At 39.8% G+C, this 26,286-nt stretch overlaps 1 long non-coding RNA gene across 1 annotated transcript in view; it reads left to right on the top strand.

Moving 5' to 3' along the window:
* The window catches only part of LOC124160925, a 46,127-nt gene extending 20,659 nt beyond the window's left edge, over window positions 1–25,468 (top strand). Inside the window, exon 5 of the long non-coding RNA XR_006865271.1 lies at window positions 25,047–25,468. This is a non-coding gene — a long non-coding RNA (uncharacterized LOC124160925). The remainder of the gene's footprint in view (window positions 1–25,046) is intronic.
* Window positions 25,469–26,286: the final 818 nt, after the last annotated feature.

Genomic DNA, 26,286 nt, shown 5'->3' with positions numbered 1-26,286 from the left:
AACTAAAAAAAACTGGAGACCTGAAAAAAATTCAAGAGTAATTAATTGTGGCTTTATACTTTCAAATATTTGGTGTATTTTAATTTTCTATACAATAATTATTTGGTGAGATATTGATAATTAAAACCACTATTTTGAAGGGAGCTCCACCTTATTTAAACCCTTAAATCCCTCCCATTTCAAAATTAATGACTCGAATAAAATTTAATTCACATAACCTTATAGTCAGTAAAAACCCTACAAAATACAATTTAAATGAACTTTCTATCATAAAAAATAAAGGAGCTATGTTTGAAATACCAATCAAATTTATTTTCGAAAAAATTCGAAATCCACAATTTAGAGCATAATATTCCTTATTATCAGCATATACTTAGTGTACATTACGTTAGAAGCTAACGATTCACTCAAATTTGCTACAAAATAAACACACATACCCATAAGATGTATATATACATACACATATGTGAGTATGTGTGCTCTCGCTCACAGTGACCTGTGAGAATCCATGTGGTGGAAAGACTGGAAGCCATACAGTCTCCGTTTGATTGTGTTTCATGGATCATAAACATGATCATTTATGGCAAGGAGATGGAATTAGGGGTATTAGTAAACAGTCTCCATTTTTCAGGGTCACATGGCATCATTAGTTCTATCAACATCTAGTTCTTTGCATTAAATTTCAGTAAAAAACCAAGCCTTAATCTTCTGTAAAAATTTCAGTGTTGACACTCTCGTGCTTGTATGAAAAGATTTTTATGCCCTTTACAAAGAGATTGGCATCCATTTACATGTAACTTTGTGCTATATTGTTACAGAAGTTTGACCAAATACCAAATATTTGGTCAAACTAATGTAACAAGTGGTGCAGCAAACACTTGGAGCCCAATCCTAGAGCTCACCGCCAACTTGGCAGCCAGAGTAAAATTTATAAGCAGTTTTAAGAATTAAATGCTTAATTTCCAAGTCTTTTCACCGAAGAAACATAACAAAAAATAACAACAATGAAGCTTCAGACCATCTCCGTGGGAGTGGGTTCAAGTCCTCCCCGTCCAAACCGAAGTTCGTGGTTTCGAGTCCTGCCCGGGTAGGTTGTCCCTACCCAAGGCATGGTTATGTGTGAAAGCCATTGGTTGATGTTATTTCCCCCGTTTGTAAAAGGCCTTAAATGAGCTGTTTTTGGGGCGATGTAAACAAATAAAATATATTAATATATCAACCTTTGTCATATTGTTTGAGAAACTTTCTATGCATAAAACCTCAGGCTCAAAAAAGTAATTCATCAAAACTTGAGGAAGTAGAACAATTTTACTACATATTTGGCAAACACTATAAAGAAATGCAGATTCAGCTGTAACAATATCTGGGAAGGAATAGAATTAGCAAATGAGAATTATATTATTCCCTTCTTTCACTTCTATCTCGTAGCAACCATTATAATTTTAGCTTACTTCTAAAGCTCTCTCTGTATCTAATTTTGTTATTTGTTACTTCTATTTTTTAATAAGCATCACAGCCAATTTCATGTCCCACAAAATCTGTTTTATAGAAGTACCTATTGTTGTAAATCATCCATTCAAAATTGATTCTCTTTGTTTTTGTACATTCTAACTGTTTTTTGCATTGAAAGCAATGGTATATTATTTCTCCATTACATTTTCTCGTAGATTGGAAGACATCCGAAGGAATGATCCATTTTCTCCATTGATAATGCATTATACGCCTGTGAACCAGTTGGATGTATTCCTGCCTGAATCAATGAAGATTGCCTCTACTTGCATTGGTACATCCAACGAGAATGATTTTTGTGAATGACATTGCCGCTTTTTTCCTCTGAAGATCAAGGTGAAGATGATGAGTTGCAAGTAGTCTCCATCCCAGGCTCCAGTCTGGCGCAGAAAAAGATTGTTCATGGTGGTTTATCAACCGTTGATCTCAGTGGTATTAATACCTACTTCTCATAATTTTCATCCCGTGCCAATTACTGTACGTTATTTTTATTAGAGTAGTATGTACGTGATTTCCTTCAATATTCAAGCACATCATTTTTTACTTTCATTCAGGGTTGTACTTAACGATATTGAATCGAACCATTGCCACCTCATAATATGAAATAATTCCTTCAACAACCGTTAATTTAAGAATTATCACTGCCATTTTGGCAACAATTACCTAAACAAACTATTTTGCAAAAACCTATACTTTATCTCTAGCACCTGAGTGACGCAAGTAAAAATTTATTTACTGTAAACAGAGATAATAGGTACTTATCACACCTTTTCACTTTTACTTTTGGTGATCATAATAATTTACGTTGCTGTTCTGCCCTGTCGCCTGTTCATTTCCTTGTAGAATATCGGACTAAACATGCATGTATTGTGTAATGAGACACATAATTTCTGGTTAACTGTGTTGAAAGAGTTGAATCCAAAATTATTTTTCTATTTAAAGATGAACATGATGTACTATCTATAGCAAATTTACTACTTACATGGTACTGCTACTGGGACTTGATTCCCGGTAACAGGTTTCATGGAACAGGTAATTCAATGGTTCATCATTCCCTCCTGAAAAAATTTAATACATATGAGTCACGGTTTTTGGGCATTCTTCCGCGTTGTGTTCTTCAAGACAGTTTCTCCAGTCATCCTGCTGTCGTCTTCAGGTCGGAAGTAGTGACGCATAAATTTTGCCGTCTTATATAGGAACTTTAGGGATATTAGGTCGGTTCTGATTGGTTGGATCTCAGGTGGGCTCTGATTGGTCATTGATGTAGAAGACCCTTTTCCATGTGTTGGCTAATGTGTAGCCGTCTTCTCTGTTGCAGTTCTCAGGATGCTTAGTTATCTCTATAGTTTCTGGGATTAGCCTAGGATAGTAACAGCTTCCATTACGCAGGATTTAAGCTCATCGAAATCCACAGTGTGGCAGGGTGCTGACCACACGTGCTCCGAAACGGCGGAACTGCTTGCTCTCCGTGGCGCGTTCATGTTCCCTTAATACTGGTTTAGATAGATTGGTACCTCTGACCCCAAGGCGCCAGCAGGATTGCTGGAAAAACTGTTGTCCCCTATGTACAACTCAACGTGGAGGAGCGTCTGAAAGCCGAGACCGATATGGCGATATGCCATGCAAGCCTCACACATAAATGGAATATACGTGTCTAAAATGCACAAATAGAAAAGCAGGTACAGAGTGTTTCTGATAGCAATAGCCTCATACATACTTGAATGAATCGATGATCGAATGGGAAATATGTAGTTTTCAGGTCAGTAATATCAGGTTTTATCAATTTTGGTATACCATTCCTCTATCAAGTTCTTAAGGATCCTGTCACAATAATATCCTTTTTTTCATTTCTACCTCATGTCACTTTAGATACTCAGCAGGTGTGTGAAGATTCTTATCCTCCTCACTTCTGAAGGACCACCCCCTTCCAGAATTGTTGAAGCTGTCTCCCCTCCAGTAGCAGCTGAATTTTTTTCTTCATCTTTCCTTCTCTCGGTGTGATCCGAAGAAAAGTAGCTGATTCTGTGGCCTGGCTGTAATTTTGTCATTTTTTTGTGTTCCTGAGCAAATCCAAAATCCAATTTCCTAGTACGCTTAGGCGAAAGATTGGAATCATTGCTTCGTCCTACTCATCGCGTCACAGCGGAAGAGAATTGACTTTAATGGCCAAACATTCTATCATTCATGACAAAAGGCTGTTATTTTAATGGTAATTAGTTTTCTGGTCACTAAAAAGGTTCATTCAATTTTGACGAATCATTCCTCTTTTAAGTTTTGCAATAGTTCCATCCTATAACTATCATTTATTTTTTATAATGTTTTCTTTTGGATACTCTCTACGTGTGTGCAGAATCATATTCTCCCCACTGCTGAAGAGATCTTGAAGACTGCCAAGAATTTTCACGATGTCTCTCTAATCCAGTAGAAGCTGTACTTTTCTTTTTATTTTTGCATCTTTCAACGAAATCTGAAGGAAATAAGTGAATCTGGTGGGCTGGACCCATTGATAGCTGTAAAGTTGGCATTTACTGATTCTCCTAATGAATCCTAAATCCCATTTGCAAGCAGCCATAGGAGAAAGATTGGAATGGTTGCTGCCTCCTACTCATCAGGTCACCGAAGAAAAGAATCAAGATGAAGTGACAACAATTTTAATTTTGAGTATTTTACGCTGTTTTTTGGTTAACCCAACTGTCTCTAGGATTGTTGGCATCATTTCATTTGCAGATAACCCAATTCTTTCATGGGTTGTCTTCTCACAATTATAACCTTGATTTGAGAATTTTCTCACACTATTGTTTGATATGTGAGTTATGATTGAATATCCAAAAATATATCTTGTTTTCAGATAGTCTCATGTCGACTTTGTGCCCTTATTGTGAGTTCTATGTGCTAGGCATTGGATTTACTGACGAGTCTACCTAGGATTGATATGTGTTTGCTCTTGATCCTGAAGAAAATAATTACCTTGAGAACCTACATTTTTTCTTGTAAAATATGTTGTGCAGATTCCTACATTAGTTCATGAATAAGAATATTTTTCAAATTAGTCATTTGTTATTTCCCCTAATGAGAATATGATACCGGTGTATTGATGGACTCATATGTCCATAATAAACCCCAATGATAATTTGGATGTCAAGTTCTAGTAAATACAGTAGAACCCCATATTTGCGTTATCGGAATTTTACGTTTTCCCGCAAATTGCAAGTTTTTTTCTGGGTCCCGTCATATTTCTTATCTCTCCAATGTAAATAGAACCCTGTATTTACGCCGTTTTTTTTTTCGTTTTCCCGCTATGTGCATCACGACGTGCCGGCTAAAAAAAATTATTTGCCTACTAAAACAATAAATCGTGCATATCACCCCTTAAAAACTGTCTTTTGGCTTCCTTTCGTGCATTTGTATTTAAAAATCCAAGAGAAAGAGACGCAATGAGAACTATTTTCGGGAAGAATTTGAATGTGGCGGGACAGAACGTCACTAACGTCGGAAAGTTGAACTACGTTTTCTCGTTTTCTGTCAGCGGCGGAAAGATTCACGATATGAAAGTAGGTGTTTTGAGCAATCGAGCTATGTAATAATTATAATGCAAGAACTCCTGAAGCAATGTTGACAATAATCATGTAGCCTATAATTTGATACGAGAGTTTGAGAGGAAACCAGACGTGCTGAAACGTGATAAATGCCGGAACTATAAAACTTGACCGATAACTGGGATCATTTGCGCTGACTTCATTCAACAGTTGCGTAGCGTAGATGGGTTAATTAAATACTTAAAAAAAACTTATTTAAATTTGAATTATCCCATCCACATAGCAGCGTATCGCAAACAACTGTAACTTTCAAAAATTATGAAGTCGCACGACAGTTTGTACCACGCACTTGATCGCCGAGAGTGGTTCAGATACTCGTGTGTTACTAAATTAGTACGGGAAATAGAATTTATCCTGCTTGAAAATGGAAATTCGAGGTGAAAAATGGACATTTTTAATTTACGAGAAAATGAAAATTTTAGAGCTAGTTGATTCCCACACCGGAACCCGCATCGATTCAAACGCTGGCGAAGCAACGCGAATATTTGGACTGGGAATCCGATCGGATATGCAAACCAGTGCGGACATTTATCAAAAAAGAGAATATATGTGAAGAATTCTAGGTAAGAAAAAATAGAATGAATTCTAAAAGAGTAGTTTTTAGGTGCAAGATCATCAAATGTTCCTGAAAATGGTGTCATCTAAAGGCCTGCCCTGACAAAAATAAACTCCACCATGGTGGGTACAGGAAGGGTACAGGAAGGGTGGCATCCTTCATGGTGGGTAGTTACCCTTGCAGAACCCACGCCCTACCCACCATTAAGGGTAAGGGAAGGAGAGAAAAATCCTTCGTGTACCCTTCCTTGGAACTCCTTCCCTTACCATCCGTGTACCCTTCTTCTACCCACCATTAAGTGTAAGGGAAGGAGAGAAAAATCCTTCGTGTACCCTTCCTTGGAACTCCTTCCCTTACCATCCGTGTACCCTTCCTCTACCCACCATTAAGGGTAAGGGAAGGAGAGAAAAATCCTTCGTGTACCCTTCCTTGGAACTCCTTCCCTTACCATCCGTGTACCCTTCCTCTACCCACCATTAAGGGCAAGGGAAGGAGAGAAAAATCCTTCGTGTACCCTTCCTTGGAACTCCTTCCCTTACCATCCGTGTACCCTTCCTCTACCCACCATTAAGGGTAAGGGAAGGAGAGAAAAATCCTTCGTGTACCCTTCCTTGGAACTCCTTCCCTTACCATCCGTGTACCCTTCCTCTACCCACCATTAAGGGTAAGGGAAGGAGAGAAAAATCCTTCGTGTACCCTTCCTTGGAACTCCTTCCCTAACCATCCGTGTACCCTTCCTCTACCCACAATTAAGGGTAAGGGAAGGAGAGAAAAATCCTTCGTGTACCCTTCCTTGGAACTCCTTCCCTTACTATCCGTGTACCCTTCCTCTACCCACCATTAAGGGTAAGGGAAGGAGAGAAAAATCCTTCGTGTACCCTTCCTTGGAACTCTTTCCCTTACCATCCGTGTACCCTTCCTCTACCCACCATTAAGGGTAAGGGAAGGAGAGAAAAATCCTTCGTGTACCCTTCCTTGGGACTTAGCATTTATAACTGAAGAAAACAAACCCTGAAAGACTCTCCTTAGCTACTTTCACCTGCTAAAGAGTATTGAGTTCCGTACAAGAACGTAAGCAGTCTTTGAAAGCAAATATAGACGGGCTACACAACTAATCTTTAAAATTTCCTTAAGGAAAACAATAATATACATATTCAGTGGCGTATCCAGGGGTGGGGTCCGTAGGGTACGGACCCTCCGCCCCCCCGAAGTATAAAAACACAATCATTTTCCTTCATAATAGAAATCAAAATATTGAAAAATAATGAATTTAAAAAATATTTCTTTGACTATTGAAGTTTTTTCGATTATGAAAAGTGTTTGAATAAGTTGAATTCCAATACTTAATATCCTGTTTTTCAAAACTTTTCCCACAACGAAATTCCTGACTACGCCACTGTACACAATAGTTTCTGTAATTGTGTGAAAAAAGCTCATTTAGAAGTTCTTCCATTCACGTTTTAGGATGTAACCTATTTGTGTGGCTGACAATCTTTATCTTTATTTATCTTTATTCATCCACGGCGAGGATTGGCCCTCGCGGATGCTGTATACAACACATTTATGAAAACATTCGATACAATGAGACATCGCTAGAGTGATGTTCAGTATTAGAATGCCGATCTTATTTTCTGAAACGAAATAGGTGTGGTAGAAAAAAGTCACAGCTTTCTTCCACATAGGCCCGGGTGCGATTCTCATCTTAAGATTTTGTAGTATAACTTCCGTTGAGAAACCACATTTGACAAATACCTCGATAGCCGAGGTTGTTAAATCACTAGGTCGTAATATAGTAATATGTGGGTCGTGGGTTCAAGACCACGTGAAGGCTAATTTTTTTTATGCCCTATAACTTTAGAAATCACTGTTGCAACTCATCCCCATTCGTTTAATTTAGTTTATTAGCGATTTTTTAAATTTTTATGTTAATTTATGGATTTTTAGTTTTTATTTTATCCTACCCTTCCTGTACCCTTCATTGAGGCTGGCCAAACCCTTCCCGTACCCTCCAGGAAGGAGAGGGCGTACCCACCAATGTTCTAAAATACCCTTCGTGTACCCTTGCTGAAGGGTACAGGAAGGGTACATTTATCCTTCCTGTACCCTTCATCGAGGCTGGCCTAACCCTTCCCGTACCCTCCAGGAAGGAGAGGGCGCACAGTGGTCCCAAATCGAAAAAAGCTGGCCAAAAGTCGTTTTTTCGAAAATTTTCAAGGAATTTTTGAACCTTATTTTCGGATTCTACAGGATATGGTCTACAAAATACACTACTAAGCTAAAATACTAAAAACATTTTTTAGTATTTTTGCTCATCAGAGCGGCTGCAGTGATCCGTCAAACATGGAGCATTCACCGTAAAAATCACAGTTGCGTGAAATCGGTCGATTTTGAGGAAGTTCAGCGTCATGCAGGACAGCCTTTACGCGATATATTTGGCCAAAAACATTTTTAACTACAAATATAAACATTATTACATAGTGGGACATAAATTTTATTCGGATTTTACTATGTTTACTATTTTATATATATTTTGTAACTTATAGTGTTTTTTACCCGAATTTTCAAATAAAATGTACAATATCGTTTAAAAAGGCACGTGAATGCACGGTGTCTTTTGCACCAATACAAAGGGAAAAGTATATGCAACGCAGTAGTGAAGAAAATTTTTGCTACTAGTTGCTACTCCGACCTCAGCATTGATTTAACTATAATGATGCAATGCGCTGACGCGGGGGACGGCCTGGCTGGCGCGTGGTAGGGCTCGAGGAAATCCAGTATTTATGGGTGTTATTCAACATTGTTGGATATTTTATTTCTACAAAAAATATTTACCATATGAATAAACATCTCTTGTCATACGTAGAACGCTTTATCATTAATAGTTTCCATTTGACCTTACCTTTTATTTACGCATGCCCATGCTCTCATATAAATTGCTTAAGGACTCGAGCGGAAGGATATATTTATGGAACGAAAGTTCGCAGCTGTGCTTATAGTAATCCTCAAAAACATGAATGCATTAAAAAAAAAAAGAATCCCTCAAATGCTACTCCACCCTTTCCTTCCGTTAGACGGGTTAGTTTTAGCCCTCACGCGGCACATTGTCCCTCTGTCGCCTCCTTAGCGGCCTCCTCAACCACATGCAGGGCAAACGACGGCCGAAAAGGCCTAGGCTATTGATTGCGCCCATCGGGAAAACGACACCACCGCTCTCCGTACACTTGTTATGAATTGCACTTTGGCCACCGGGGATGAACGGAGTAAGCCTTTTCACCTTTCAAATGTGATATTTACTAGAAAATATAGATAATAGCATCGCGAACCTCACACTGTGGAACCCCCAAATTACTTCTAGACATCGCTTGCCCGAAATTTTCTCGCCAAAACTCAGTTTTACTCAGAGTTTGCCAAACGAAAGACGTGAAAGTTAGTTTCCTCAAGCGAGAAGATCGAGTCTTGAAAAAGTCGAGTATCCTCGAACTTTTTAAAGAAGACTTGTGGGGTTAAAGAAGAGTGCCCATAGTGTTTTAGTTCGATAACTCTGAAAATTTTCACGCGTCTTGAGATGCATGAAAAATTTCTTGAAAGTGGAAAAGGGTCCGTATCGTTTAAAAACCAATACTTATTGGATTGCTGGAGCAGCAAGATAGAGTTAGATGATGACGTTAATTCAAAAGTTATCCTAAAGAAATTGCGGAGAAGTGTTTTTTCTCTCAAATTATCTTCGCCGGTGGAAGGAAAGAAAAAGAAATGACAGGTTTTTTAGAAGAAAGTTCGCTGATTGCCTAAATGAGAAGTTGAAATTTCCTCCGCCTTTATTTAAACAATTTGAGAAGTCCAGTGAAAGGGCCTAGAGATGGAAAACGGAGGATCTTAGAGCTAGCACATCGCCAGTAGAGCATCCATGAGTTATCGAAGCAAAGGTGATGAGTTCGTGGCGAAAATAATAAATGAGGTGACAACAACCACTCTCTCAAGAGCGCGGCGAGTGTTATCAAAATGGAGAGCCAAGGATGTGAGGCAAAGTAAAATCTCCCACGAAGAAGCCCTTTCCATGATCGTTTCTGGTAATTTCACGAAACATCAGTACTTGCTCCTCCGACGGACATCTAAAGAAGCTGCCCTTCCTATTGTCCACTTGTCCGAGGAGGCAATGGAGGCGAGGAATAAGGACATTAGAAGATTCAGGGAGCACCATGCAAGGAAATTTTCCTGGATAGCAACGAATGAAGACCTGTTTAAAAGATTACTCCTAACTTCAGATGCAATGATATCAAGTATTTCTAAGGCTCAAAGAAGGAAATTACTTCAATTACCAGTCGAGGTAAAGAGTTTATTAATCCTGGAAGAATTGAGTGGATGACGACTGTGATGAGGATTTGTCGGATAGTGATCATGAATGTATTTAAATTTTTTTCGTAACAATGACTGAGAAAGATAAGGAGAAATGTTAACTTATTTTTTTGATAATTAAAAAAGCCCAAATTAATGGAAAATCTCATTTAATTTTTCGTACCAAATCATGTGCTCGTTAAATTGATGCCTCACTTCGTAAAGAGCTTATTGCAAGCGTATCAATAAATTTGGCGTTTAACTTGAGTTATCTGAGTTATGAAATATTGCTTATAATATTTCAATGATTGTAATAATGCCATCGTTGAAACTTGTGAAATTAGGAACCCCGTTTAAAATTGCTTCCAAATCCATTGGCACGTTACAAGGAACTATAAAATTGCCTACTTAATTAGAATTAGATATTATAATTTTTAAACAATTAATGCCCCTGTCGATTTCTGTAACAATAAAGTCTGTTCATTGTCTGTCAGTTGGCTGTTCGCTCCCTGTTCCCTGACCAAGAGAGAACAGGCAGGCGACTGTTCGTAGAATGTAAATTGGAACGCCTTGTCTGTTCCTTGTCTGTGAGGAAAGGGTTACTTGTCTGTTCCCTCCCTGTTAAGAAAGCGGCATTCTCTGTTCCTTACCTGTTGGACCACAGACAATGAACAGGCAGGGGACTGTGCGCTGTCAGTTCATTGCCTGTTTTCTTCGGCTGTTAGTTCCCTGTACCTTGACCAAGAGAGAACAGGCAGGCGACTGTTCGTAGAATGTAAATTGGAACGCCTTGTCTGTTCCTTGTCTGTGAGAAGACTGTTATTTGTCTGTTCTCTCCCTATGCGCATACTTTGTTCCTTAACTGTTCGCTGTTGCTAAGTTGGGCATAATAGACAAGAGATAATTTATGTTAAAATAGAATTAAAAGTTGAAATTCATTTGAATGATTGTAAGAAAAACTTTTATTGTGCTTTTCCACATATTCCATTATAGTTATAAACATCTTGAATAGTTGTAGAAAAGCAAGCTTTGTCATCATTAACAGAACAACCACTACACCAACAAAATATTTCACATGCCTTCATCAAAGAAATATGTACTTCCTTAAATTAATACAACTCGGATTCTGCACTATGTCAACATAATACGTGTGATTTTAAAAGAGAAACACGCCTTTAAAGAATATTTTTGAACACGATGATTTCACTTCTCACAAACAAACCTACAAGAAAGACAGTCCTCTGACAATGTTTGTCGGTTCTTATTGGCGACGTAACGCACATACGCATAATACAAATACAATACAAATCTCAGTACTTGCTCAAAAACTTAAGAGACACAATAAATTATTAAATAAACACACTCAAGAACAAATATCACTTCACGACTTTCACTATCACTGAATGGATGCCCGAATTACTTAATTCGTCACTGCGGGCATTTAGCACAGGTTAAATAATACTCAAATAAATAACTGTTTTCTCCGCAACCAACAACTTCACCACAACACAGTCGACCATGTGCTCGTAAACTGTCCGGATAACGGTATCGGTTATTGGCGTCATTGTTTGCGTTTGCTATCTTCTATAGGTAGGTAGCAGCACCACGCTATCTTTCCGTCCTTGTTGAGAACCTGTTCACTAGCTGTTCACTGTTTTCTGTTCGTACCCTGTACCGTGAAACGGACAATGAACCGGCCCTTGCCTGTTGACTGTCCGTTCACTGTTGTCTGTTCGTTCCCAGTCCGCTGAAACCACAGAGTACATACTCTTTGGCTGAAACATACGGCCCCTGCCTGTAATTGGCGAAGTAAAGTATTTAACGTGCGTAAGCCGAGCGGATAGCTAATATAATTTGCGTGCTCACTTCAATAACCGTCATCCGTGGTTGATGGTAATCGTGATAATGAATTCAACCGTGTATAATTACTGTTTAAGTAGATATGATATTTTCTTTGGATTCAATCAAACTTCCTTGTACTCAATTAAATTTGGATTAATCCAAATTGTTGTCCAAATTCCGAAACTTGAAACAATTGTTCGTACGTTGTTCATAATCTGTTCTCAAAATCTCCAAAAGGTTCCAAACGACAGCGAACAGGCATTATTTTTACGTAAATCGATAGGGTGTTTAGTGTTTGTTCACTGTTGTCTGTTCATTCCCTGTTCGGTGAAACATACTACCAACCGGCCCCTGCCTGTTAAAAGCTTGTTCACTATTGTTCCCGAAATGCTTGTTTCCTGCCTGTTAAGGAACAAGCTGCAAACAGAGTACAAACTGTTGGTAGGCTGTTCGTAAGTTGTTCCTACTTGTGAGTGACCCGAGATTGTTCGTTGGCTGTTTATACCCTGTTCACTAATCTCGAACAGGCTATCAACAGACTTCAAACGGACAGCGAACAGGCATTGTTGTTTCAGAAATCGACAGGGGCAGTACAATAATATTAATAATATACTTATAATATAAATTTCCAATTAATATTAACTTATTTTTCGTATCAAATACGATCAAACAAATGAGAAAGTAGAAAATGTTCTCTTGGTTCATTCAAAATAAGTTGTTCAAAATTTGTCCAAAAATAAACAATGCAGTCATTTTATATGCATTTATGTATGTTTTAAATAACTAATTCAGTTTTATGATATGTATAATATTAATTTACTATCACCAGTATAATCTCAAATTCCAATGTTAAAAAAATTAATTGTTTAAACAAAATGTGAAATAGCAAAAAAATTATTGCAAATACATAAAAAATAGTTATAAATTCAGAATAAGCGGGTCAAAAACAATAAGAATAGACCTTTAGGTCAAATATATACATAATAACAACGGCGTAATTAATTTTGGCCAGCTTTTTCGATTTGGGACCACTGTGGGGCGTACCCACCAATGTTCTAAAATACCCTTCGTGTACCCTTGCTGTAATGAGGTATCAGAGGAATGGAATAACATTAGGGATGTAATATGGGAAGTCTTAGAAGAGGAAGTTGGTGTTGTACAAAAGGAAAGAAATAGGACGGAATGGATCACTCAGAGCATGATAGATAAAATGGAGGAAAGGAGAAAGTGGAAAAATGTTCACACTGAAGAAGGAAAAGGGCAATATAGGAAACTTAACAATGAACTACGAAGATTAACTGATACGGCAAGAGAGGAGTGGATGGAGAGAGAATGCGAAAAGATGGAAGTCCTAGAAGAACAAGGGAGATTGGAAGAAATGTATAAAACAGCTAAAAAGTTCACAAAAAGAGAGCCAAAGAAAATAAGTAAACAAGGAATGTTAAATAAATACGGAAAGATAACAACAGGTGTTGAGGAAAACAAAAACATATGGAAAGAATATGTGAAAGAACTATATGATAGTGTGAGGTAGTGGTTTATTAACAGAGGTAGCAAGGATTATTACAGCACTCGAGGGATACTCCCTTAACAAAACTCGCACCGTCTCTCTACACACATTCCGCGCGACTGACTGCACGTCACCCTCCTTACTGGCTCTACCGTCCGAGTTCCTCGGCGTCCCCCAGAGGGGCAGCACCTGCCGGACCATTTCGAACAGCCCGTTGATGACAGTCGGCCTTTCCTGATTTCAGGGCCGTCCTCGGCCCGCTCTTGCGGTTGGCTGACCTCTTCTTCTACAGCATCGGATTCCTCTTGAATCGGCTCGTTGGCTCCCTGGTCTCCGAGGCTGCATGGGGGTGGGTTGTCATCTTCTTCTACAGCATCGGGGTCCTCTTGGATCTGCTCGTGGGCTCCCTGGTCTCCGGGGCTGCATGGGGGTGGGTTGTCATCTTCTTCTACAGCATCGGATTCCTCTTGAATCGGCTCGTTGGCTCCCTGGTCTCCGAGGCTGCATGGGGGTGGGTTGTCATCTTCTTCTACAGCATCGGGGTCGTAGTCTGGTGGGGGTTGGCACCATGGTTTCATTCGATCTGCACAAAAGACCGAATGAAACCTCCTCTGGGTTCTGGCTGCTCCTGGGATGTCTGTCAGCAAATATCTATCCCTGGGGAATACCTTCTCCACCCTGTATGGTCCCTTAAATTTGGGTGCTAGCTTTCGAGACGTTCCCGTCGCCTGGGCTTCTCGCTCGACTAACACTAACTCTCCCCGCACGTATTTTCTTGGCTCCTTGTGAGCTTCGTCAAACCTTTTCTTCTGCCTCTCCTGACATGTTACCATCCTGCCTAAAGCTTCCTTCCTAACCTCCTCTATCACTTCTTTGCTCACTTCATGTTCATCTTCCTGCAATGTCACTACAACTCGGTTCCTTAACGCATTCCGCGGGCGGTACGCGAACAACAGTTCATGTGGACTGGCTCCCACCGTCTTGTTCTTCATCGAGTTCATGGCAAATTGAATGTCTTTCAAGCGCCCATCCCAATCACTTCCATCCTCCGTTGAATTCATCGTAGTGATAGCTCGAGTAATTATGGCGTTTGATCTCTCTACTTGTCCATTTGCCCTAGGCGTTGCAGTGGCGTTCTTGATGTGTTTTATCTGATGCTCCTCCACCGCTTTTTGCATGCTCTCTCTTTTTGCGTAATGCAGACGATACGGACGTGACGTCACGGGTTTGTCGTCATTCAAGTCAATGCTGATGCTGGTGAAGTTCGCCTTGCCTAACTCGCTTAAGTTTTTAGCAAAACATCCCCTGAATTTATTTACGAGGTCGCATAGTGCCCCTTCGTCTTGCGTCGTCAGGTTCTCGTTCATGTGTATCTCGTCTTTCTGGATCCGTGACTCCTCTTCCACCTTCCGCACTTGAGAATTCTTTCTTTCACTAAGGTCGGCGTTTTCTCTGGAAATGGTGAGTCTCCCAAACTCCTTTTCGACCCGAATTCCTGGTTGGTCTAAGGCACACCGCCCTACAATGATAGCATCCTCCTGAGAATTTTCTGGGACAATTAAAACCTCTACGTCCACATTCACATCGTCTACTTTCAAGATCATTCGTTTCGTGCCAATAGCTTCACAACCCCTTGATCCAAACCCAACTAAACGCTTCTGGCTCGCCTCATATTCGACTCCTAGTTCTTGTGCAACGTCTCTTCTCAGGGTGACAACATCGCTTCCTAAATCAACGAAGCCAACCACCCTGTCGTCGTTTATCTCTATCCACTTGTGGTACTCGTCCTTTATGATGCAATTGGGTCTAGTGATTTTCCTAACGTTCCACTTTTTCTCATTCTGGGTCGTTCTCGGTGTTGCCTGCAAACAATCTTTCTGCATATATCCCGTCTGCTTGCACCGGTAACAAATTCTCTCACGGGCAGCTTCTCGGCACTCCCTAGCGAGGTGCCCCTCTTTTCCACAATTGAAACAAACGCCCTGGGTAGGCGTCCTTTCTCCCCTCACTTCCTTGACTTCAGCCCTTTTGTCAATGGTCACAGGAGGTCGATTGTGAAAGTTTGCCCTATCTCCCAATTTGGCCCTATCAGTGACACTCTCGTATCGTCTTATCTTGCGTAATAGTCCTTCTACATCTTCAAAGTCACACATAGTCAGCAGCTTCACTAGTTCCTTATCCCACATGCCATTTAGAATGTACTTGATAAGGGAGGCTTCATTTACTTCACCACGCCTAGCGATAGTCTTCATCACGTAAACATATGACTCATGCGTCTCGCCACGCTGCATTCTTCTCTTTGTAAGACTCAAGTGCACGTCGGCTTGGTCCTCCACTGATGGGAAACAATATAATAGTCCTTTTTTGAACGCCTCCCAAGAGTGTACTTCCTCGGCTACGCTATTCAGCCATAGTTTCGCCGCTCCGCGTAACTTACTAACGGATTGGGCTAACAACATCGACTCGTCCCATCCGTAGGCTGATGCAATGCTCTCTACTCGCCTGACCCACTGTACCGCCGTGAACCCCAGGGTTAGCGAAGGTTCAAACTCCGGCAATAATTGCTCTGCTATTTCTCGATAACCCACCATACTTTTATCAAGAACTAACGATTGCCCATTTAAAAGCTCTCGTTCACGTTCTAGAAGTTTCCTTTCTCTCTCTAGCAATTCTCTCTCGTGTTGCAAGAGCGCTTGTTCCCTCTCCGCTGCGCTTCTAAGGACGCTACTCTCTCCGACAGGATACCGCCAATTTCCCAACGACGGTTCTCTGCCCTTAGTAGGCCACACGACAGTAGCCTCGCGCGGTTGCTCACCGGGTCCTCTTGCCTGTATATCCTCCTTAGCCTTGTCTCTCGCGGCAAACGGCGTCGACGCAGGCAGAACCCACTTAGCGGTAGCCTCTCGGTGCATCTCACTATGCTCCCTGGCCACGCCGGCCTCGCTCTCCTGCTCTCGACATGTTCCCGCCAATTCAGTCGCGTCCCTTCCTTCCGCAGAATGGTCCCCGTTGAAGCTACCTACGCGACACTCGCCATCCCACGACGCATTCGTCGGACTGGTCATTGCTACACTAGAACCACACTCTCTCACCTTACTCAGTCCGCACTGGGGTTTTTGATGTTCTATCTATTGATGGCTGGATGTGCACGAACAACTCCACCGCAGCTCGCTGGTCGATCCCACTTCTGAACTGTGAGGTAGTGGTTTATTAACAGAGGTAGCAAGGATTATTACAGCACTCGAGGGATACTCCCTTAACAAAACTCGCACCGTCTCTCTACACACATTCCGCGCGACTGACTGCACGTCACCCTCCTTACTGGCTCTACCGTCCGAGTTCCTCGGCGTCCCCCAGAAGGGCAGCACCTGCCGGACCATTTCGAACAGCCCGTTGATGACAATAGTAAAGATGATCATTCTGAGATGGAGCTGGAAGAGGAATGGGAATGTGAAGAGGTGAATAGAGGACCAAACATACTGAGAAGAGAAGTGGAAAAGGCAATCAAGGATCTCAAGGAAAGGAAAGCAATGGGATGCGATAGAATACCATCAGAAGCATTAAAGAACCTAGGTAACAGTGCAATGAGTCGACTAACAAATTTAATCAATAGGATGTATGATACCGGGAGCTGGCCTGATGATCTACTTAAAACTATTCTAATACCAATACCAAAGAAATGTAATGCCGAAGAATGTAAAGACTATAGGACAATTAGTCTTATATGCCATGTTACCAAAGTAATTACAAGGATTATATTAAAAAGAATCGAAGGAAGAATTAAAGAAAATATGGGAGCAGATCAATTTGGATTTAGAAAGGGTAAAGGGACTCGTGATGCAATAGGATGCTTGAGGATGATAGGAGAAAGAATGATGGAAGTGAATAGAGATTTGTACATTTGCTTTATTGATTGGGAAAAGGCATTTGATAAGGTTAATTGGAATGTGTTATTGAAAATTTTGAAAGACATTGGCATTGATTGGAAAGATAGGAGATTAATAAAGGAGATGTATTGTAGGCAGGTAGTAGTTATAAAAATTGGAGATGATGAAACAGAAGAAATTGGCATAGGAAGAGGAGTGAGGCAAGGGTGCTGCCTTTCTCCACAGCTCTTCAATGTTTATGCAGAAAAAATGATGAAGAAAGCTTTAGAAAAAGCTAGAGGAGTTGTAATAGGAGGAAAAAGAATAAAAACAATTAAATATGCAGATGATCAGGCAGTGCTGGCAGAAAGTGAAGAAGATTTACAACAAGTGATGGATGATATAATGGATGTGGGGAGGGAATTTGGAATGAACTTAAACATAAATAAAACCAAGGTGATGAGAATCAGCAGAAAAGAAGGTTGTGTTTGTATATCCTTAGAAGGAAATATCATACAGCAAGTACAGACTTTCCAATATTTGGGAAGTCTGGTAAGATGGAATGGAAGTTGTACTGAGGAAATAAGAAGAAGGATATCAATAGGTAAAGGAGCGTATGGAAAGGTAAAAGCATTGTTAACAGCAAAAAGAATTCCAATAGAGATGAGGAAGAGGTTTATGAAATGTTTTGTGTGGAGTGTAGTGTTGTACGGATGTGAATCATGGACTGTTAAAAAGAAGGAGGAGAGATATTTAGAAAGTTTTGAAATGTGGGTATGGAGACGAATGTTGAAAGTGAAGTGGACTGACAGAGTGAAGAATGAGGAAGTTCTAAGAAGAATAGGCGAGGAAAGAAAATTAATACATATGATTCATAAGAGGAAGGCAAGTTGGTTAGGGCATATATTAAGAAGGAATTGTTTGGAACGGAGAATAATAGAAGGGAAGATAGAAGGAAAGAGAGGAAGAGGAAGAAGGAGGATGGGAATGTTGGATGATATAAGAAGAGGAAGAAAATACAAAGACCTACAGGAGGATGCTCAGGATAGAGAAAGATGGAGAGAAGTCCAGTGGAAACCTGTCTAAGGACAGTAATCACTGATGATGATGACCCTTGCTGAAGGGTACAGGAAGGGTACACTTATCCTTCCTGTACCCTTCATCGAGGCTGGCCAAACCCTTCCCGTACCCTCCAGGAAGGAGAGAGCGTACCCACCAATGTTCTAAAATACCCTTCGTGTACCCTTGCTGAAGGGTACAGGAAGGGTACACCTATCCTTCCTGTACCCTCAATGGAGGGTAAACCTCTCCTTAATGGAGGAGTTTATTTTTATCAGGGTGTTTACATAGTACATTAACCCATACAAGTTAATGTCTAAATTATGAACACGAAAATGCACGGTGTATTCACCCAACTTGTGGGTATGCATGAACAGAAAATATAACCTGTTCAAATTTGATTCAAGCATTCATAGTCGGATTTAGGGGCGGAGGATGTGCCCCACCCAGATGCTTAAAAAATAGGCAATATTTGAATACGGTTATCACAGGAGGATCTATGGGGGGGGGGGATGTGCCCCCCCAGACACTTAAAAAATATGCAAGATTTTTAATACGGTCCAATTATCATTGCGTTCGTTTTGTATAACGTGGTATCATTGTGCCCCCCTCCAGAACAAAATCCTGGATATGGCCTTGCTTGTGCCCCCCAGAAAGAAATCCTGGATCCATCCCTGATGGTCATCATTACGTTCGCTTTATTTTGTGTATTACTCAAGGAGGCTCAATCATTTAATTCAATAAGAATAACTTTGATATAAAAATAAAGAGAATTTAGTAAAATCATTGTTATATCTTGTTTTTAATCTCAATTAAGACAAGATCTTTTGCCTGTCAGGCCCTCTGTGCCCCTCCCAGAAAGAAAAATCCTGGATCTGCCCCTGCCTGTATTCGTACATTTCCTGTCCTGTTCCGGTCCACAAAAATCATTCATGCAAACAGACATTAATGTATCGTGTAAACAGGCCCAAATCATCATCATCATCATCATCAGTGATTACTGTCCTTAGACAGGTTTCCACTGGACTTCTCTCCATCTTTCTCTATCCTGAGCATCCTCCTTTAGGTCTTTGTATTTTCTTCCTCTTCTTATATATCATCCAACATTCCCATCCTCCTTCTTCCTCTTCCTCTCTTTCCTTCTATCTTCCCTTCTATTATTCTCCGTTCCAAACAATTCCTTCTTAATATATGCCCTAACCAACTTGCCTTCCTCTTATGAATCATATGTATTAATTTTCTTTCCTCGCCTATTCTTCTTAGAACTTCCTCATTCTTCACTCTGTCAGTCCACTTCACTTTCAACATTCGTCTCCATACCCACATTTCAAAACTTTCTAAATATCTCTCCTCCTTCTTTTTAACAGTCCATGATTCACATCCGTACAACACTACACTCCACACAAAACATTTCATAAACCTCTTCCTCATCTCTATTGGAATTCTTTTTGCTGTTAACAATGCTTTTACCTTTCCATACGCTCCTTTACCTATTGATATCCTTCTTCTTATTTCCTCAGTACAACTTCCATTCCATCTTACCAGACTTCCCAAATATTGGAAAGTCTGTACTTGCTGTATGATATTTCCTTCTAAGGATATACAAACACAACCTTCTTTTCTGCTGATTCTCATCACCTTGGTTTTATTTATGTTTAAGTTCATTCCAAATTCCCTCCCCACATCCATTATATCATCCATCACTTGTTGTAAATCTTCTTCACTTTCTGCCAGCACTGCCTGATCATCTGCATATTTAATTGTTTTTATTCTTTTTCCTCCTATTACAACTCTTCTAGCTTTTTCTAAAGCTTTCTCCATCATTTTTTCTGCATAAACATTGAAGAGCTCTGGAGAAAGGCAGCACCCTTGCCTCACTCCTCTTCCTATGCCAATTTCTTCTGTTTCATCATCTCCAATTTTTATAACTACTACCTGCCTACAATACATCTCTTTTATTAATCTCCTATCTTTCCAATCAATGCCAATGTCTTTCAAAATTTTCAATAACACATTCCAATTAACCTTATCAAATGCCTTTTCCCAATCAATAAAGCAAATGTACAAATCTCTATTCATTTTCATCATTCTTTCTCCTATCATCCTCAAGCATCCTATTGCATCACGAGTCCCTTTACCCTTTCTAAATCCAAATTGATCTTCTCCCATATTTTCTTTAATTCTTCCTTTGATTCTTTTTAATATAATCCTTGTAATTACTTTGGTAACATGGCATATAAGACTAATTGTCCTATAGTCTTTACATTCTTTGGCATTACATTTCTTTGGTATTGGTATTAGAATAGTTTTAAGTAGATCATCAGGCCAGCTCCCGGTATCATATATCCTATTGATTAAATTTGTTAATCGACTCATTGCATTGTTACCTAGGTTCTTTAATGCTTCTGATGGTATTCTATCGCATCCCATTGCTTTCCTTTCCTTGAGATCCTTGATTGCCTTTTCCACTTCTCTTCTCAGTATGTTTGGTCCTCTATTCACCTCTTCACATTCCCATTCCTCTTCCAGCTCCATCTCAGAATGATCGTCTTTACTATCATATAGTTCTTTCACATATTCTTTCCATATGTTTTTGTTTTCCTCAACACCTGTTGTTATCTTACCGTATTTATTTAACATTCCTTGTTTACTTATTTTCTTTGGCTCTCTTTTTGTGAACTTTTTAGCTGTTTTATAGATTTCTTCCAATCTCCCTTGTTCTTCTAGGACTTCCATCTTCTCGCATTCTCTCTCCATCCACTCCTCTCTTGCCTTATCAGTTAATCTCCGTAGTTCATTGTTAAGTTTCCTATATTGCCCTTTTCCTTCTTCAGTGTGAACATTTTTCCACTTTCTCCTTTCCTCCATTTTATCTATCATGCTCTGAGTGATCCATTCCTTCCTATTTCTTTCCTTTTGTACAACACCAACTTCCTCTTCTAAGACTTCCCATATCGCATCCCTAATGTTATTCCATTCCTCTGAAACCTCATTACTTTGTCTTACATCTTCCAATTTTTTCTCAACATTTTTATTATATGCTTCATTCTTCTCATTTTTCAGCTTTATTACATCCCATTTCCTTATCAACCTCCCTTTCTTAACAAGCTTCAATCGTGTTCTTATATCAGTAACTAGAAGATTGTGGTCAGAGTCAGCATCTGCTCCTGGGTAGGTTTTTGCCATTTTAACACTATTCTTAAATCTTTGATTGACAATAATAAAATCTATCTGATATCTTGAAATATCTCCAGGTGCTTTCCACGTGTACAACCTTCTTTTATGATTTTTAAACCAAGTATTTGCAATCCATAACTCCAAGCGCTCACAAAAATTTATCAATTTTTCTCCTCTTTCATTTCTACTTCCAAGTCCATAATCTCCAACTACATTCGTCCTTCTTCCATTCCCCACTACACTGTTCCAATCTCCCATCATTATAGTTCTTACTTTGCCTTTTCCATTTTCTTCATATATTTCCTCTATTTGCTCATATATCCGTTCAATCTCTTCTTCTTCTGCATCTGATGTTGGCAAGTACACTTGGATAATTAATGTATCTACTGGCTCACTCAGTATCTTGATAGCCACTACTCTATCGCTTACTGGCATAACTTTAGTTATATTCTTCTCCAAATTCTTTCTGTATATCAACCCGACTCCATTTTCCTTAGATTCCCCTCCCTTATAAATAATCTTATAATCTCCTGAATCAAATTCTCCTTCTCCTTCCCATCTTACTTCACTTAATCCTAGAATACTGATGTTGTGTCTCACCATTTCTTTCTTCACATTTTCCAACTTCCCTTTCCTATTCATTGTTCTGACATTCCATGTTCCTATTCTCAATGCTGATGTTACCTTTCCCTTCTCTTTCAAACCACACAGTTCTCCTGGGATAGTGCCCACCCGGAGATCCGAATGTGGGCATATTACTCCGGAATATTTCTTATTCTCAGGAATCACCATGCTTTCATTGTAGTCCAGTGGGACTAGGGATACCGTAAGGGTCTTTAATGCGGTGGTTTCCCCTTGCCTTCCGCATCCTATGCCGTTGACCTCGTGGGTTCATCCGCCTTTTGGAATGATTTCCCATTCCAAGGGCAAGAGGGTGCCCTAACCCCTGTCCGCTCATCCATCCTCTACAGAGGTTGTTGGCTTTGACAGGGGGGGTCTCCTTATCCCGGGAGATACTCGGTCCCTGTGTCGTTAGCCGTTTTTAATAACGTTGCCCCCTCTCTACCACGAGGAGGTGATCATCAGGATTTTCCTTTCATTGAACCAAGGACCAAAAGGCATTACCTTGGTTCTCCAGTACTTTTAGAGAGGCCCAAAGGCCCTTGAGAAAAAGTATTTCCCCAGAAGATTGGGAATCGAAGTTTCCACGGCATCTATAATGGTTGGTTGGATAGATTCAAAAATTGGTACAGTCTTGTATACAAGATGGTGAGTGGTGAAAGCAAAGATGTTAACATAGAGACAGCAACTCAGAAGAAAGAATCTGAATATATTAGACTTCTGGAAGGTCACAGCCCAAAAGATGTTTTTAATGCAGACAAAACAGGATTATTTTTTAATTTTTGTTGCCAGCTGTGCTTCAGAGGGAAGCAATGTTATGGAATAATGCTTAGTGAACAATTAAAAAATTAACATTTCCAAAGCCAATATGTGAATAAAAGTGAAAATTCTATATTTCCCACTGTTTGCATTTTCCCGCAATTTACACTTTTTTTCTTGGGTCCCTAGAAAAGTGTAAATAAGGAGTTTTACTGTATCTAATATGTACTGTTCATAACCCTAGAATGATGGACTGGGACCAATGGACCCAGTAGTTGCTATGAAAGTTTATAATTATGTCAAAAATGCAGGAAAATCCTTTTGACTCCGTGACTTTTCCTAAATGTATGTCCTTTTAAAACATAGCAAGAAATAATGAGAATGGGCTCATTACATGTTATAGCATACTACAAATTTACATAGTGGATGGACTGGGTCCATTGGCCCCAGTCTACTATTTTTTTTTGGCTTTGGGTGATTAATTTCAACTTATCAGCAATTTTCTTATTTACTTTGTATTTTCGGCAGATTCAATGTTTATGGAGTTATAAACAAAGTCCTAGGCTATACCAATCACCAATTGGTGGGCAATTTTTATGGTTTCTACACAACGTATGAAAAGCTTAGAAGTGATGAATCTAAGTTTTTTAATTATTTTCGTATGAGTAGGTATACATACATACGATTATCTCTTGGGACGCATTGGAGAAGTTACACAGTGCCAAGATACTACTATGAGAGCATGTATACCACCGATGGAAATGTTCACAGTAACAATAAGGCAAGTTTAAATTAATACACAGGCTGGTTCGACTTTAACTTTTAATTGTAATAAGTGCAGAGAAAATTTTACTTGGGTTTATCTACAAAGTTATTTTTAAAGTTCTTGAATAAAGGTGGTTGAGTGATTGGTTTGAGGGTCACAGGGGGATTGTAAATGTTCACTTTGAGGCAATGACAATTGTTGACTTGAAGCCACTGATGATGGTTGTTGTATGGAACGTGTTGGGTAGAAGGCAAAAGATGGGGAATGCTGATAGGGTGATGATGAATGGGTAGGAGAAAATTCTAGGATAGGGGCCGCGTGATTTACGGTCAGGCTTTCGATGTTTTTTACAAGCTGCATGACACCAATTCGGAATTCAATTTTTTCTCCTTCACCCATTTTCCTCACAACCGATAAAACAGAGTGAAAAATTGCTTCGTCTTCGTCAGGTTCATGTTTAGAATCTGTAATAGCATTTAGAATGGCTCTATCTATGTCGTGTTGGCGTCTGTGTTTTTTTTGCGAGAGTGGCAGGCTTTGTCCCAGTTACAGGCTTCCTCTTCCTGATGCTCTATATCCACGCCAAAGTGGTCATCAGCCTCAGTATCAGGTCCCTTCTCCTGTGAGTCTTCTATGCTTGATATTGTATCATCTTTTTGACAGATTTTCATCAAAAATTTTAAGTTCTCGTGGTAAATATATTTCTTTGGAGTGATCTGACCAGATCTTTTCCTTTATGATTTCAAAATAGAATCCCTGATATTCTGCCATTTCGCCATGATAAGTTCACCTAAAAAGATGAAAAAATACATTTAATTGCGATATTAATGGCGATAGTGCTGGAGGCTGGGGAAGATAGTAATACCTTAGACGATATGAAATGGCAAACGCGTAGCGAGCAATCTTAGAATTAGGAAGATTAGATTATGGAAATGTAACTGTCTCATGTGATCGACAAAGTAACTATCTCGTCAACCGATAGTTTTTTTTTTTAATGTTCATATTGAAACTTGATAGGCAATAATTGTGAAAGAGCAAATGATTTATTGAAACATAACTATATCTTTTACAAATACTTAAAATGGCTACACTTTACCAACGAAAGCTGCACCAGATTACGCGAAATTAACAAAGAGACGCTTCTTGATAGTGGAATCGTAAGGCGAATAATATCCAATATCAAGGGACAGAATGAACAAAATCAGAATGATTTGAGCTCTTAACAGGGTTTTGAGAAAAATATGCATGAATTCAAACAATGATAAACTGAGAATCAGAAAAATGGAAAAATAAAAATTAATCAAGGAATGAATTGGATGCTCTTTCAAAGGAAATAAAACAGTTATCGGGAAAGAGACATTGATTAGCCTTGGTGATGACCATAAAATACAAAAAAAGTTACACCGTGACTTTCCTCCATAATCTATTTACTTGACGTTCCTCCACATTGCAGGTACCTGGCAACCGGCGCAACATTTACTGACCTGCATTACAGCTACAGGTTGGTAATAAGCACAATCAGGTCACTAAACTTACCTAAAGTACCTACTGACTTACCTATATTGCGTTGTTCTTTCTTATCAATCTCAAAGAAATCGTCTTCTAAAAACTGGTAAACTTCTCTCCATGCTCTTCGCTTTTCCACCTTGTCTTTGAAGCAATCTGCAGCTTTGTCCCACAAGCAAGGCCTGCTCTCCACCAGTTCGATTAGGGTTGCTCTATCCTACTCAAAACTGCCCATTTTCGGAAATGAAAGAGAGCCACAAATGTGTGATTACCGCAGGAGCAACGGCACGGCTGAAGACAATCTCCTCTCCGGCACAAGCAAAATTGACCTACGTGGGCAAGTATAGGTAAAGAAACATTGTAACCGACAACCGGTGCCGGCGCCGGATTCCGACTTGACGAGTTCATCGCCGGCAGCACTTGTAGGTGCCGGCGATCGCGCCGGCAATGATGCCGGACCGGACTACATGTATAGCCTTCCATTTGGTTACATTGAATCCGGCGCCGGTGCCGGCAACGGCAACGGCACCGGATTTCCTGTATAAACCTGTACACAATTGTATACAAAATGTGTACATTGTATACAAATTTGGCTTCATACCATTGTGTACAGTGCATTAATTTTACACTTTTTCATACACTCCCTAGTAGCACAAGAAATGTTGAGCATATGCTCAGATTATGTCAGGGGGTATTATTTTACAAAAGGTACAATCCGGATTTCGCCTTCAAACCTTCACTTTCCTGTAGTGTTTTTGCCTCCTGATTAACGTGGTGACATTCATTCCTGGCGGAAATCAATAGTTTTCGAGATATTTTAACTTTTATGGATAGCGATTTTCGGGTTCTGCGCATGCGCCGCCATTTACGATCTTCACTTACTCACCCTTTACTTTACGCACTTCACCTTCTGCGCATGCGCAAACATTACCATGCCGCCCAATTTAAACTTTCATTCAATTTGGTCCATGTCGTCATGGAAGACCAGCCTGGGACATCTGGGCAACCATAAGCACTGGAAGGTAAGCACATTTTACCCACTTCTACCTCCCACCCTACCAACTGGACCAGCTCGAAGGATATTTTTTTCTAGTTGACCAACTCGTACATGTGCCCGGAAAGTGATTTACCCGCTTTACCAACTGGACCAGCTCGAAGGATATTTTTTTCTAGTTGACCAAGTCGTA

Source organism: Ischnura elegans, chromosome 6 (assembly GCF_921293095.1).
Source record: "Ischnura elegans chromosome 6, ioIscEleg1.1, whole genome shotgun sequence".
Taxonomy (NCBI): Eukaryota; Metazoa; Arthropoda; class Insecta; order Odonata; family Coenagrionidae; genus Ischnura; species Ischnura elegans.
This window is presented reverse-complemented; position numbering and strand designations above follow the sequence as displayed.